Source organism: Misgurnus anguillicaudatus, chromosome 23 (genome assembly GCF_027580225.2).
Source record: "Misgurnus anguillicaudatus chromosome 23, ASM2758022v2, whole genome shotgun sequence".
Lineage (NCBI taxonomy): Eukaryota > Metazoa > Chordata > Actinopteri > Cypriniformes > Cobitidae > Misgurnus > Misgurnus anguillicaudatus.
In genome coordinates, this window is record NC_073359.2 from 11,025,756 (window position 1) to 11,041,547 (window position 15,792).

General features: G+C 38.6%; 1 protein-coding gene across 1 annotated transcript in view; it reads right to left on the bottom strand.

The window, feature by feature from the left end:
• rnf123 (ring finger protein 123) overlaps nucleotides 1-15,792 on the bottom strand; it is a 239,019-nt gene that overhangs the window by 69,759 nt on the left and 153,468 nt on the right. The window lies entirely within an intron of this gene.

A 15,792-nucleotide genomic window follows, 5' to 3' on the forward strand; every position in this document is an offset into this window, starting at 1 on the left:
CTATTTTCTTACCATTGTCGCTTTGGTTTAGGGTTAGATTTACATCAAATGACATCCTTACCCAAACCCAACTCTAACTCCAACACCAGGTGACAATTGTTTAAAGTTTAGAAAATATGAAAGAAGAAATCAGAAGAAATAGTATAAACCAATACTTAAAGTTACATGCTAACATAAACACCAAATCTAACCCTAAACCGAAGCGACAATGGTTTGAAAATAGGAAAAAGCAGTTGAGTAACCAATCCGTAAGAATGACAGTCCGTGAGAATGCCACGGAAAAATTAGCAAAAAATTCTGTGACTATCCCACGGAACTTTGTGAGATCATGTTGCTAATATTGACCGAGTAAGATCATGTCAAAGATTTAGGGCCCTATTTTAACGATCTAAGCGCATTGTCTAAAGCGCACAGCGCAACATCTAAATGGTGTGTCCGAATCCACTTTTGCTAATTTAACGACGGGAAAAATGGTTTGTGCGCCGAGCGCATGGTCGAAAAGGGTTGGTCCTATTGTAATGGGAGTATTTTGGGCATAACGTGCAGTAAACCAATGAGAGTCTCAGCTCTCATCCCCTTTAAAAGCAAGTTGCGCTGGCGCTATGTCTAATCCCTATTTAGATGACAAACTTTGTAAACTGAAAAACTAAGTGGAGGAAGAAGATCCCCAGTTTAAGATTAATGTTAAATAATTGTGTTGTTTTTCACTTGTATTGAAATTGTTATTTTTTATTAAAACCTTTAAAAACCATTTTCTTTTAGTCATGGAAGTAAAAAAGCAGGCTTGTAATTGCTTTAAATATATGGTTATCCAATATCATAAAAAAATAATTTACAAGTATGTAAGATAAGGTTTGTACTCTAAAAATACTTTATTTGTAACAAACAGGAGATAAAGAATTTACAAACGGCTCTCCTCACGTTTCAGCACTTTGGACAGCGTTTTTTTAAGCGAGTTTTTTTTAAGCATTACTTAAAATGTTTCTCATCTCACCATATCCACAGGTACAGAGTCATCATATACAATAAATCCGTGAGGTAGCATTAAAAAAAAACCCATTTAAAAACAGATGCATTTGTTTAAAGCAAAGCATTTATTTACTAACCAGGCTGCAGGTGAAGCAGCTCTTTGCGCCTTCTAACGTCTCTTATTACACGGCTCTCTGGAATGCTTGATTCTGATTGGTCAGTTGACACATTTGCAGGTTCGTTCTTTTCAAATAATAACTGCTCCAAATTAATAACGCATAGCCCGACTACTTGCACGAGTGAAATCGCTCCGCGCGAATAAAGATCAATAAAGATTACTGTCTGTTTGGCACCATCTTGTGACAAACACTGGACAACCACCACAAGACACAGACAGCTTACTGAGACTGAACTTGACAAAATAGAGCATGACAGCTACGAAGCCATCACACACAAAAATACAGAATGGGGATTAAAACTGCTCAAAGACTGGCTAAAAGAGAAAAAATGGAGACAGACAAGTATGAAGCAGCGGATCTTAATAAGGTATTACGATCATTTTATGCATCTGTGCAAAGTTTCGCGGAAGGATAAAAATTTTAATTTAAAACAAATATGCCAATAAAATGTTTAAAATTCATATTCATGTCCAGTTTTTTCTTATGTGGCAAGTAGCCGTGTAATAAGCGGGATAATGTAGAGGCAGCCGGTAGTTATTGGGAAATAAGCCCCTTCAGTGTGATACAAGACCCTCCGCTTCGCGTCGGGTCCTGATCACACTGTCGGGGCTTATTTCCCAATAACTACCGGCTGCCTCTACATTATCCCTTACATAATTAGTCCTCATTTATGTCCAAGAGACTCAATAATAATCTTTTACATTCAATCCTTTAATCTTTCATATTTAAAAGCATTTTTGTGCTGCTGCGCATTCATGTACTTTGTGATAAGCAAACCCGCGTTGTCCTCCCGTTTATAGGCGCATATTACTAATGCGCTCTTTAAATAACATAAAACACATTGCGCCATTGACTTTAGACTTTAGACCAGGTTTTTTTTGGTCAATGGCGTAGTCTATTTTAGTTGCCTCAAAATAGCAACGCGGCAACAATGCGCCTGAACACACCTAGTTTTCAGACCAGAACGCCCATGTGCGCAAAAGGGGGCGCAAATGCATTTGCTATTTAAACAACGCTGCGCTAAACGTGAAAATTAGGGTGGAAACTAGCAAAAGACACTTGCGTCGCGCATTGCGCTGCATTGCGCCGGGTGTTAGATAGAGCCCTTAAACTTTGATGGTCTAAATCTCATCATTGGATTATAAGACTTTAGTCTGGATTTCACACACTGGGTCACAAATCGGCAATACACGATATACAGCCAAAAATATATGTACTCTCAAACACCACGTACACATATAACAAGACATCCCAAAGGTGTTTAGTGGGGATCAACCTTAAGCATTACACTAAAGACACAGCTTATTATTTCTTTATGGACCTTGCTTTGCTCTAAGGGAACTATCATGCTGGTGCAAGTAGGACAATGTTTAATATTCATTGTAATTCAAGGGTCTAGTCATAAGTGTCCACATATATGGCACTGTACAAAACAGGCATTAAGATAACTATCAAACTGCGTGTGGACTTAACTCCTTACATCCCTGCTTTGAGCCTAGTGGTGTATTGTTCAGACTCTATTATGCTCAAGAATGAGAAAACAACAAACAAAAAGAGCCAATTTAGAGGCAAACATCTGAAATCTTTCTCTGTCTCTCTTCTCCACTGCATGAAGTCTGTCTCAAGTATTTGTACAATACGACAATTATGTTTTTGTTCTGTCTCACTTTGATGTTTATGAATTGTCTGCATGCAGAAAACATCACTAGATTGTACACCAGAGAGGAGACGCTTTTCAGAAACTTGAATTCGTGCTAAGCCTTGACAATAATGACATCTAATTGTCCGAAATCAAAAGACTTACACACCCGAGCACCTCGATGTGCAATAACAGAATTATTCTATTCGATTTTTTGAGTCGTGGTAAACAGGGTTTGATTTTTGAACGAGCTGCAATGAAAAACACTGAAGGCTGCTGAATCCACTTGTAAGCCATCAATGTCATTGTGCAGGGTGCTTCAAATACATTTTCGTGTTAAAATTGTTCATCAAAGCAGTAGAAAAATGTCAGGTTCATTGTGTGCATCTACATACTTTCTGTGTAGTCCAAGGTTATTTAGAAAAGCTTTTGTTGAAGAAAGACATTAACTACAGTGATCCATCTTACAATTTGCATATTATATATGTACATACACTCACCTAAAGGATTATTAGGAACACCATACTAATACTGTGTTTGACTCCGTTTCGCCTTCAGAACTGCCTCAATTCTACGTGGCATTGATTCAACAAGGTGTTGAAAGCATTCTTTAGAAATGTCGGCCCATATTGATAGGATAGCATCTTGCAGTTGATGGAGATTTGTGGGATGCACATCCAGGCACGAAGCTCCCGTTCCACCACATTCCAAAGATGCTCTATTGGGTTGAGATCTGGTGACTGTGGGGGCCATTTTAGTACAGTGAACTCATTGTCATGTTCAAGAAACCAATTTGAAATGATTCGATCTTTATCACATGGTGCATTATCCTGCTGAAAGTAACTATCAGAGGATGGGTACATGGTGGTCATAAAGGGATGGACATGGTTAGAAACAATGCTCAGGTAGGCTGTGGCATTTAAACGATGCCCAATTGGCACTAAGGCGCCTAAAGTGTGCCAAGAAAACATCCCCCACACCGTTACACCAACAGCAGCAGCCTGCACAGTGGTAACAAGGCATGATGGATCCATGTTCTCATTCTGTTTACACCAAATTCTGACTCTACCATCTGAATGTCCCAACAGAAATGGAGACTCATCAGAGCAGGCCACATTTTTCCAGTCTTCAACTGTTTAATTTTGGTGAGCTCGTGCAAATTGTAGCCGCTTTTTCCTATTTGTAGTGGAGATGAGTGGTACCCCGTGGGGTCTTCTGCTGTTGTAGCCCATCCACCTCAAGGTTGTGTGTGTTATGGCTTCACAAATGATTTGTTGCATACCTCGGTTATTTCAGTCAAAGTTGCTCTTCTATCAGCTTGAATCAGTCGGCCCATTCTCCTCTGACCTCTAGCATCAACAAGGCATTTTCGCCCACAGGACTGCCGCATACTGGATGTTATTCCCTTTTCACACCATTCTTTGTAAACCCTAGAAATGGTTATGTGTGAAAATCCCAGTAACTTAGCAGATTGTGAAATACTCAGACCAGCCCTTCTGGCACCAACAACTATGCCACGCTCAAAATTGCTTAAATCACCTTTCTTTCCCATTCTGACATTCAGTTTGGAGTTCAGGAGATGACCAGGACCACACCCCTAAATGCATCGAAGCAACTGCCATGTGATTGGTTTATTAGATAATTGCATTAATGAGAAATAGAACAGGTGCTCCTAATAATCCTTTAGGTGAGTGTATGTACTGCTGTTTGCCACCTAAAAGCTTGATGGTTAATGTGTGTATGACATTAAATTTGTCATGGTGATAAAGTCATACCAGCATTACCATATTAACAAGATTACAACATTACATCATCATCGAAAGTGAAATGCTTTTAATTTCAAATAGGCATTTCACTTCAAAGCCTGAAGTCAGACACTGATATTGGGTATGAGGCATGAAACATAGTTGGCATTCCCAATCATCCAAAATATTTAGTGTGATTCAGATTCAGGCATACCACGTTCCAGTAAATCATTTATAATAAGGGTCTTCTTGCTTTGTTTACAGGGGCATCTTTTCCAAAATTTAAAGAGACACTCCACTTTTTTTGAAAATATGCTCACTTTCCAGCTCCCTTAGAGTTAAACGTGTTATTTTTACCGTTTTGGAATCCATTCAGCTGATCTCCGGGTCTGGCGATACCATTTTTAGCATAGCTTAGCATAATTCGTTGAATCTGATTAGACCATTAGCATCGGGCCAAAAAACAACCAACGAGTTTCGATATTTTTCCCATTTAAAACTTGACTCCTCTGTAGCTACATCGTGCACCAAGACCGACGGAAAATTAAAAGTAGGATTTTCTAGGCAGATATAGACTCTCATTCTGGCGTAATAATCAAGGACTTTGCTGATGTAAAATGGCTGCAGGAGGCGCAATGATATTACGCAGCGCCTGAAAGTAGTCCCCTGCTATTGAAAGTTACCAAGGGGACTATTTTCGGGCAGTGCATAATATCACCACGCCTGCTGCAGCCATGTTACGGCAGCAAAGTCCTTGATTATTACGCCAGATTGAGAGTATAGTCCCTAACCATATCTGCTTGGAAAAGCACAACTTTAATTTTCTGCCGGTCTTAGTACACGATGTAACTACAGAAGAGTCAAGTCTTAAATAGGAAAAATATCAAAACTCTTTGTTTATTTTTGAGCGCGATGCTAATGGTCTAATCAGATTCAATGGATTATGCTAAGCTATGCTGAAAGTCATACCGCCAGACCCGGAGATCGGCTGAATGGATTCCAAAAAAGTAAAAGTCAAATGTTTATCTCTAAGGGACCTGGAAAATGAGCATATTTTCAAAAAAAGTGGAGTGTCCCTTTAAAGAAATATATAAATTTGCCCATCGAATTGCAAAAATGACTTAAAGCATCTTCTTCTACTAATACAAACAATATTATACATCACTGTATTTGTCCTCTACACAACCATTGAGAATCAACCTGATGTCTTGAATACATCAACAGACCCTCAAGGTCCTTCTCGAACACCTTGTTGAGCATCTATAAACCGCTTCTATTATACTGCATGTCAAAAGACCTGCCATTAAGCCATGAATCACCTCTTATCTTTAAAAAACATGTCACGAGGCGACAGATGATATCGCCATATCCAATGACAAGGGCGGATGATCTTCCAGATGGTGTTGGCAAAGGCAACAATCCGTAACTTTGGCCGTCTCAAACTTTATGACGCTTGATGCGGTTCGAAAGTGCTTTCAAAGGTGTTTCTGAAAGCAGATGGATATGTCACGCTGAGGAAATGTGGTAAAGACGTCAGCAAGGACGGCGAAATAAGCGGTTTGACGCTTGACTGGTTCTTGGGTCAGAGTTATCAAAAGGTACAAAGCAACTTCCGGCTCAAATTGATGCTCGTCTGGCTGCAAAAGCAAGACGGAGACTAAGCTATTAACCTTTGGGTTCCACTTCCTGTCCCGCTGCCGGTTTTTGAAAAATGAGCAAGCTCAGGGCCAAGAAACCAATTTTCTGGAACATTGTCATTTAGGGGACCGTTGACAGTGAACAACTAAGACCCTGTCTTTGCTAAACGCTCAGTGAAATATTTTCACCTCAGACAAGAAACCTGTTAAAACCGTCTCTCAATAATCGGTTATACTGTAGATGTAAACCGGTGGGGATGAGGAGAAATGATGAGTCGTGTATCAAAGGAAGCCAGAGAAGTCTGACTGTTCTTAGAAATCTTTGGTGGACCCACAATGTTGTATTATGTAGATGATAATGTACCATGACAGTAGTCAAAACCTATGACCAGGGGATAGAGACGGCAACACACTCATACAAGAGGCTACAAGCATGTAATCAAATACAAACGTTATCCAAAGCCACACAAAACTAATTCAAGGACACTGATACACAACACCCACATGCTTGAATAAGTATGAATAATGTCAGGTTTGCAGTGTGCACCAACACAATGAATGTTCAATGAAGTGTGCATTCTAACTCAAGGACCAATGGCCATCAGTGTCACATCAAATCTAGATTGATGAAATAAAAAATTATTTTTGTACACTTATTCCTTTACATATTCTTTCCTGATAATGACATCATTGTTATCATACAGTACAAGTGAAGTGTGTATTTTGTCTAAAAGATTTGCTTCTCAGTTTAATACAATACAAATAGCTTGAAAGCACACAGAAATAATTGAATTATGTTAGAGAGGCCATCAGCTACTGTACAGTAAATGGCTTTTTTGTAACAGGTTAGGGTTGTATTTGTTAGCACGAGTGGAAGCAATAGCTAACATGAACTAACAATGATGAATACTTCTACTTATTAATATTCATTTATGTTAATTTCAACATAACTTATACATTTTTAAAATCCAACTTGTAACTCATAACATTAGTTAATGCACCAGGGCTGAAAATTGCAACCAAATATGCTTCTGAAATTTAATTGGTGCAACCTCAAAATATATATGGGAGCATTTGTGTGCATGCAAATGATTGTAGTGGTCCGACCCGTTTAAATATCTTTAAGAAACGTTCACATATGCTTTGGAATAATTAGCAAACGTCTCACAGAAAACAATGAAATTTACACGGATGACTCAGTTTCGTGCTGTTTTTAGTTCATATTTAGAGCTGCTGTCAGAGTTCACACGGATTTCATTGAGAAATGTGACACACTGACAACCCATCAAAATTAAAGTCAGTTGAACATAATTAGGTTCACAAAAATATATTATTATTTTATGGTAAAATCTACTATAAAACAGATTAAATACATACACTTACATTTTTTATTAAACAAAGTTTTGCAGCATAGAATAAAGAATAAAAAGGCAATGTTTTAATGAAAATTAATGTGTTTTGTTTTTATATGATTATTGTTAGAAAAGATGCTGATTGATAAGTGAAATTTAATTAACAATCAAAGAAAATGAAAATTGAAAATACAAAATCCAGAAAAAAATAAAACAGAAAACAATTGGATGTGTGAAAAAAAAGATTTTAAAATAACTAATTAAAAATAACAAATTGTTTTTATAGAGTGCCATGAATCTACAAATGTAAAGCATAACAGCTTGTTTAAAAATGGGCCAAGCACAAGTCAAGTGTGTGGCAAATAGTAAGATCAAGTTGTGATGCTCCTATAATTGCTCCTAAATTTTTGCTGGTGCTCCTAACTTTAACATTTTGGAGCACCAGTGCTACAGTTGTGTTCAAAATTATTCAACCCCCCAATGCTGTTAAGGGTTTTAGGGAATTTAGTGTACATTTGTAATTTTATTCAGAAATCCTACAATGACTTCTTAAAGAACCATATGCAACTAAAATGACATCAATTGGTTTTGTAATATAGTAGTAAATGTTTCTTTTGTGAATTCTTCATTGACACAATTATTCAACCCCTTAAAGAACTACCACTCTGAAGAACAGAGGTTCATTGAAGTGTTTTCAATCAGGTATTGAAAACACCTGTGGATGTCAGGGAACAGCAATAAAGCCTAATAAGCACCAATTAGGCAGCTTTAAAATGACTGTGATACTCAACTCCTTCTAAACATTTACTGGTGTGGTTACAAACATGGTGAAGTCAAAAGAATGGTCCAGGAAGACAAGAGAAGAGGTGATTAACCTTCACAGGAAGGGCAATGGCTATAAGAAGATTGCAAAGATGTTAAACATACCAAGAGACACCACAGGAAGCATCATTCGCAAATTCAAGGCAAAGGGCACTGTTGAAACGCTTCCTGGTCGTGGCAGAAAAAAGATGCTAACTGCGACTGCTGTGCGCTATCTGAAGCGTAGAGTGGAAAAAAGTCCCCGTGTGACTGCTGAGGAACTGAGAAAAGATTTGTCAGATGTGGGTACTGAAGTTTCTGCTCAGACAATACGGCGCACCCTGCGTACTAAATGCCTCCATGCCAGAACTCCCAGGCGCACCCCCTTGCTGTCTCCAAAGAATAAGAAGAGTCGACTGCAGTATGCCAAAAGTCATGTGGACAAACCACAGAAGTTTTGGGATAGTGTTCTGTGGACTGATGAAACAAAATTAGAACTGTTTGGGCCCATGGACCAACGCTATGTTTGGAGGAGGAAAAACAAGGCCTATGAAGAAAAGAACACCTTGCCTACTGTGAAGCATGGTGGGGGGGTCAATCATGCTTTGGGGCTGTTTTGCTTCTGCAGGTACAGGGAAACTTCAGCGTGTGCAAGGTACCATGAATTCTCTTCAGTACCAGGAGATATTGGATGACAATGTGTTGCAGTCCGTCACAAACCTGAGGCTTGGGAGACGTTGGACCTTTCAACAGGACAATGATCCCAAGCATACCTCCAAATCCACTAGAGCATGGTTGCAGAAAAAAGGCTGGAACATTTTGAAGTGGCCATCGCAGTCACCAGACTTAAATCCGATTGAGAACCTCTGGTGGGACTTAAAGAAAGCAGTTGCAGTGCGCAAGCCTAAGAATGTGACTGAACTGGAGGCTTTTGCCCATGATGAATGGGCGAAGATACCCGTAGATCGCTGTAGCCATCATTTTCCGGTTTGATCGGGTACGCTGGCGCGTTTTGGCAGCCGCTCCTTTCACCGTTTGTTTGTTTGTTTCTGTTTGTTTTTGTTTTACCGAAGCTGGGTTTTTTGACCTGCTGATTATAATATATTTTAGTAATGTTGCGGATCTCCTTCACACTCTCTGGATTACTACTTTTGTTTGTCTGCGTTCTCTGGAGGGCACTGGAGCTGCATCGGAGGAGTCCATCTCTATCCTGTTGCTGTCGTGGATCGGTTGCGGTCCTAGCCTCACGGATTATGGTTTTGAGGTACTCCGCACACCAGTTGCACAACTTAAATCAGAATTACAGGTTACACAAAGATACCTACGAGTTATGTTGTAATACCGGCCTGTTGAGGCAAAGACGGTATATACATCGGCGCTCAGGACGCAGCTACAGCATTTCTAACAGCATCCGCGTGCCTTTGAGCCGGTGTCTGACTAAAAGAACGTATCAACAATCTGGTGCGGTCTTCGAAAACTTATCCTCGCTCGTTCGATCGGAGTTACCTTCGGTATCGCAGAGCCCAGTCAATGCTGCTCTGTTCAACGCACGCTCAGTAAACAACAAAGCCCTGCTTTTATCGGACATCATTGCAGATCAAAATCTAGACTTGTTGTTTTTAACAGAAACATGGCACAAACAAAATGATGGGCTCATCTTTAATCAGCTTACTCCTGAGGGGTACGGACTGGTCGATCTACCGCGACTTACTGGTCGAGGTGGGGGAATTATTGTGGTTCACAAACTGCAATTTACCATCAGCACTGTGTGTATTCCACAGTTCTCTTCATTTGAATGCCTGGTGTTATGTATTTCTGCTCCTATGGCAATTACTATTGCTACTGTTTATAGACCACCTAAGGCTAATGATGTTTTTATATCTGAGTTTGCTGACCTGTTGTCAATGCTGTGTTTTAAATTTAAGAACATCCTCATCTTAGGGGATTTTAATATTCACATCGATGCAAATGACTGCTTGATAACAAAGGATTTTTTATTCCTGTTGGACTGTTTTAATCTTAAACAGTTTATAAGTGGCCCAACCCACAATAAAGGTCACACTTTGGACCTTGTGATTGCAAATAATGCAATTGTCTCTCAGCTGTCTTCTGCTGACATTGGTCTTTCTGATCATCTGGCAATTTTCTTCAATCTGGAATTTCATTTTCCATGTGCATCACCTTCACATACTGTTAATTTCCGTAAATGGAAATCAATACACCCGGCAGATTTTGCTGGCTCTGTAGTTCCCTCCCTTAGTGATCTTCACTTGGCTCCACTTGATGACAAGATCCTAAAACTGAACACTGTTCTGGCATCTAACCTGGAGCTTTTTGCTCCCTTAAAGTCTCGCAGTGTCTCTTTTGCTCGCTCTGCCCCTTGGTACAATGAGGACCTGCGTGCTAAGAAGACTGCTTGTCGTAAATTGGAGCGAAAGTGGCGTGACTCAGGTCTGACTGTCTTCTATCAGTCCTGGAAGGACACTTTGGGGGAATATAGAGCTGAAGTTGAGTCTGCAAGATCTGCATATTTCTCCCAGATCATCGACAGCAATCAAAGGAATCCACGACATCTTTTCCACACCATAAACCGACTCCTCAAAGTTAACGTTGGCTCTTCTCTATCTGTTTCAAATCAGTTGTGTAATGATTTTCTTAATTTTTTCAGCTCTAAAATTGACAATGTCTACAAACTTATTCATGCTGCACCTGTATCATCATCCACATTTTGTTCACCTAGTTTTTCTGGTATACCCTTCTCTACCTTTTCACAAATTGACAATGAGCTGCTCACTAGGGAGGTGTCACGTATGAAAGTTACCACTTGCGTACTTGATCCCCTCCCCACAAGCCTGTTTAAATCCTGTTTTAATTCATTGTGTCCTGCAGTTCTCGATATTGTAAATGATTCCCTGCATACTGGTGTTGTGCCAGCAGCATTGAAAACTGCTGCTGTAACACCTGTTCTAAAAAAACATAACGGTGACTTGGACAACTTTAACAATTATCGCCCCATTTCAAACTTACCGTTTCTCGCCAAAATTCTGGAACGTTTGGTGGCTTTGCAGCTACATAGTCACCTCACAGTTAACAATCTTTTCGAACCTCTTCAGTCTGGTTTTAGAAAATTTCATAGCACTGAGACAGCCTTGGTCAAGGTCACCAATGACCTGTTATTAGCCTCAGATTCTGGATCTCTCTCCATCCTGATCCTCCTAGATCTTAGTGCCGCTTTCGACACGGTTAACCACAAGCTGCTACTCGAGCGTTTGAAAACTGTCTTTGGTGTTTCTGGGACTGTGTTAACTTGGTTTAGGTCATATCTTTCTGATCGTCAACAGTTTGTATCTATGAGTGGATTCCGGTCCGTCACTGGTTATGCCTGTACGGGTGTTCCTCAAGGTTCCATCTTAGGCCCCTTACTTTTTAGCATTTACATATTTCCACTTGGATTGCTTTTAAGATCACTTGGGCTAAATTATCACTTTTATGCGGACGACACTCAGATTTATATTCACTCCAAGACTAATCATAATCTGGACCTTTCTCGTTTGACTCACTGTATTGCTGAGATAAAATCATGGATGTCTCAAAACTTTTTGTGCCTCAATAGTGATAAGACGGAGGTCTTGCTTCTTGGCACCCCTCACCAGCTTCGCAAAGCTGGCTCACTATCGCTAAACATAGATGGCTCTGTCCTGGAAGCACAAACCAAATTAAAAAACCTAGGAGTAATCTTTGATTCTGGTTTGTCTTTTGACCCCCACGTTCGTTACACCGTTAAGAACTCATTTTTTCATCTCAGAAATATTGCTAGACTTCGTCCTATGCTGTCCCGCTCTGTGACTGAAAGGCTTATTAACACTTTTGTGTTCTCTCGCATTGACTATTGCAATGCACTTCTGATTGGAGTTCCTAAAACCACTCTGAATAAACTACAATATGTGCAAAATTCAGCTGCTAGGATCCTGACTGGAGTCAGGCAAAATGAGCACATTACACCGATTCTCAAGTCCCTGCACTGGCTTCCGGTCAGGTTCCGAGTTGATTTTAAAGTCCTCATGCTTGCATACAAGGCACTGCATGGTCTTGCCCCCCAGTATCTGTCAGCACTTTTAACTTTTTACACACCCACGCGTCACTTGCGCTCCTCACAGGCACGACTATTAGTAGTCCCACAGTCACGGCTGCGCTCAGTAGGGGATAGGGCTTTTTCATCGTACGCACCTAGACTCTGGAATGCACTCCCTCCTTACATCAGAGACGCACAGAACTTTAGTAGTTTTAAATCTCTTTTAAAGACTCACTTTTTTAGGATAGCCTTTTTATGACCCTTTTATTCGTTGTGTGTTCTTACATGTATGTATGCATTACTTGTCTCATTTTTACATGTACGTATGCATTTACTTGTGTTATTTTTACATGTATGTATGCATAACTTGTCTCATTTTGTGTGCGTTGTTTTCTTATTTTCTGTTATGTAAAGCGCCTTGAGAAGCTACTTCAAAGGCGCTATATAAAAATAAAGTTATTATAAAGTTATTACTTGTGTCAAGCTATGCTTCACGTTTAAAAGCTGTTTTAACTGTAAAAGGATGTTGTACTAAGTACTAAGATTGAATGTCACTTGGGGGTTGAATAAAACTGATAATGATGTGAGCACAGAAAAGACATTTGTGGTTATTTCATTATAAATGTTATGTTATATTTGTCTGACCTACACATGCCTCTTTGATGTAATTGTAAGCAGGATGACTGAATGATCAAAACCAATGTCAAACCGGCCAAAACAATCAATTTCAGTTGGGGTTGAATAACTTTGAACACAACTGTACCTACTAAAAAAGTTCATTTCAAGCCCTGTGCACAATGAACATAAACAATTGTATTGCAATCTGGCTGGGTTATTTTTGACCCATAATGGGTAAATATTGGACAAAACCACATGCTGGGTTAAAAATTACCCTGTGCTGGGTTAAAAATTACCCAATGTTGGGTTGTTGTTATGCAACTATGGGGTATAATAACCCAGCAGTTTGGTTAAAATAATCCAGCATTGGGTAAATTTTTAACCCAGCACGTGTTCTGTCAAATATTTACCCATTATGGGTCAAAAATAACCCAGCCATTTTTAGAGTGTGGCATTAATGAATATGAACAAAGTTTAATAAATGATGCGAAACCCTTAAAGTGGGTATGAAATGTTTTCTTGTAAATAAGCATTAAGTTTAGGTTCTGTAATTTCACTTTAATGGCAATTAGTCGGTAATTGAAATGTTTTTTTTTCACAAACGTCACTTACGTCATTTCATTAATATCTTTCACTGCAAAAGCCTCCAAGTACAATAAAAATTCCAGTCCCTTTTCACTGTCCTTTCAGAATAAAGGTAAAAGGCTCAGAAATGTGGTAAATATATTCAGTAAAACTTCTTTAACCGGGTAAAAAATCTTACACCTTAATGTATACGCGCCATCATTCATCCAATTTTTCCGTACACTTAGAGGACTTTGCTTAAAGAGGAAATATCATGAAAATCTGACTTTTTCCATGTTTAAGTGCTATAATTGGGTCCCCATTTAACCTAGAAAATGTGAAAAAGATCAACTTAGTTCTGGTAAACCATTCTCTTCAAGTATGTGAAAAAATAGGTAATTGAAATTTGGCTCCCCTTGTGATGTCAGAAGGAGATAATACTGACCCTTAATCTGAACTATCCAACCACTGCACTGCCATTTAGTGTAGATATCAGCTCATTTGCATTTTAAAGGGCACACCCAAAACAGGAAATTTTTGCTCAAACCAACAAAGTGTCAATTTTAACATGTTTTAATAAATTATCTGTGGGGTATTTAGAGCTTAAACTTAAACCTACACATATGTACTCTGGGGACACCAAGGATTTATTTGACGTCTTAAAGTCTTGTGAAATTATCCCTTTAAAATGCCATACCGGTAATGAATTCTGCCAACAAACCGATATTTTTGAATGCCCTGTGGCCGGGATTAAGCGGAAAGTATTAAATGAATGTATAATTTTGATATATGATTATAAGCACACAGCTGGTGGAAACTATAGGGATGCATAATGATTAATCACGATTAATCTATGGCAGAATAAAAGTTTTTGTTTACATCATATATGTGTGTGAACTGTGTATAATAATTATGTATATATAAATATGCACACATGCATGTATAATTTTAGTATTTAGTATTTATATTTATATATAATATAAATTATACATAAATATACCAATGTATATACACATGTAAACATTTCTTAAAGGGGCCATGACATGAAAATCTGACTATTTCCATGTTTAAGTGCAATGATTGGGTTACCAGTGCTTCTATCAACCTAGAAAATGTGAAAAAGATCAACCCAGTAACTTGGTTTTGGTAAACCATTCTCTACAAGCACATGAGAAAATAGGTCATTGAAATTTGGCACCCCTTATGATGTCATAAGGAGCTCTTATTATAATAATACCGCCCCTTAATCTGCACTATCCAATCACAGCACTGCCATTTAGTGTAGAGAAAAGGAGAGAGAGAAAATAATTCACAGCACAACTGAGTTTCAATTGCAACAAACCGCTCATTTGCATTTTAAGGACACACCCAAAACGGCACATTTTTGCACACACCTACAAACCTATTTTAACATGCTATAATAAAGTATCTATTGGGTATTTTGAGCTAAAACTTCACATATGTGCTCTGGGGACACCAAAGATTTATTTGACATCTTAAAAAAGTTTTGTGCCATGGCCCCTGTAAATATATACATGCATGTGTGTGCATTTATATATACAAAGTTATTAGTTCACACATATATGATGTAAACAAAAACTTTTATTCTGCTATAGATTAATCGTTATGCATCCCTAGAACCACTGACTTCCATAGTAGAAAAAACAAATCCTATGGAATTCAATGGGAATCGTTAACTGTGTGCTTCCCATCCTTCATCTTTATTTATCACAATACTTCCATAGTATTCCATAGGTCTGAAAAATGAGGGTGGGTTAATTATATCAGAATTTCACATTTTTGGGTGAACTATCCCTTTAATTTGACATTTCACATTAAAAAATTAAAAAGTTTAACTAGCAGGTAACCCTGCTGTTCTGTCTGTGTGATCCATGTTACCGACAGTACCAGACCAATTGTTTTCACCCATATCATTGATTACCAGCTCACAGAAGTTCTGTATTTAAAGTTTTATAAGTTAACATTAAAAATTAAATCACTAAGAAAAAAAACGAATGCGATATTTAATTCTGGACCCTGACTGCGCTGCTAATGGAAATTGCACATTTCACCCTAATAACTAACATTAATGAGCTGATAACAGGAAGCTTTTACTTCTTAATAGCAGTGGCATCACATGCACTCAGTAGAAAATCTCCTTTAAAATCCAACCCATCATTTTTACATGAATATGTATTCATCCGAGCAATTAAGGG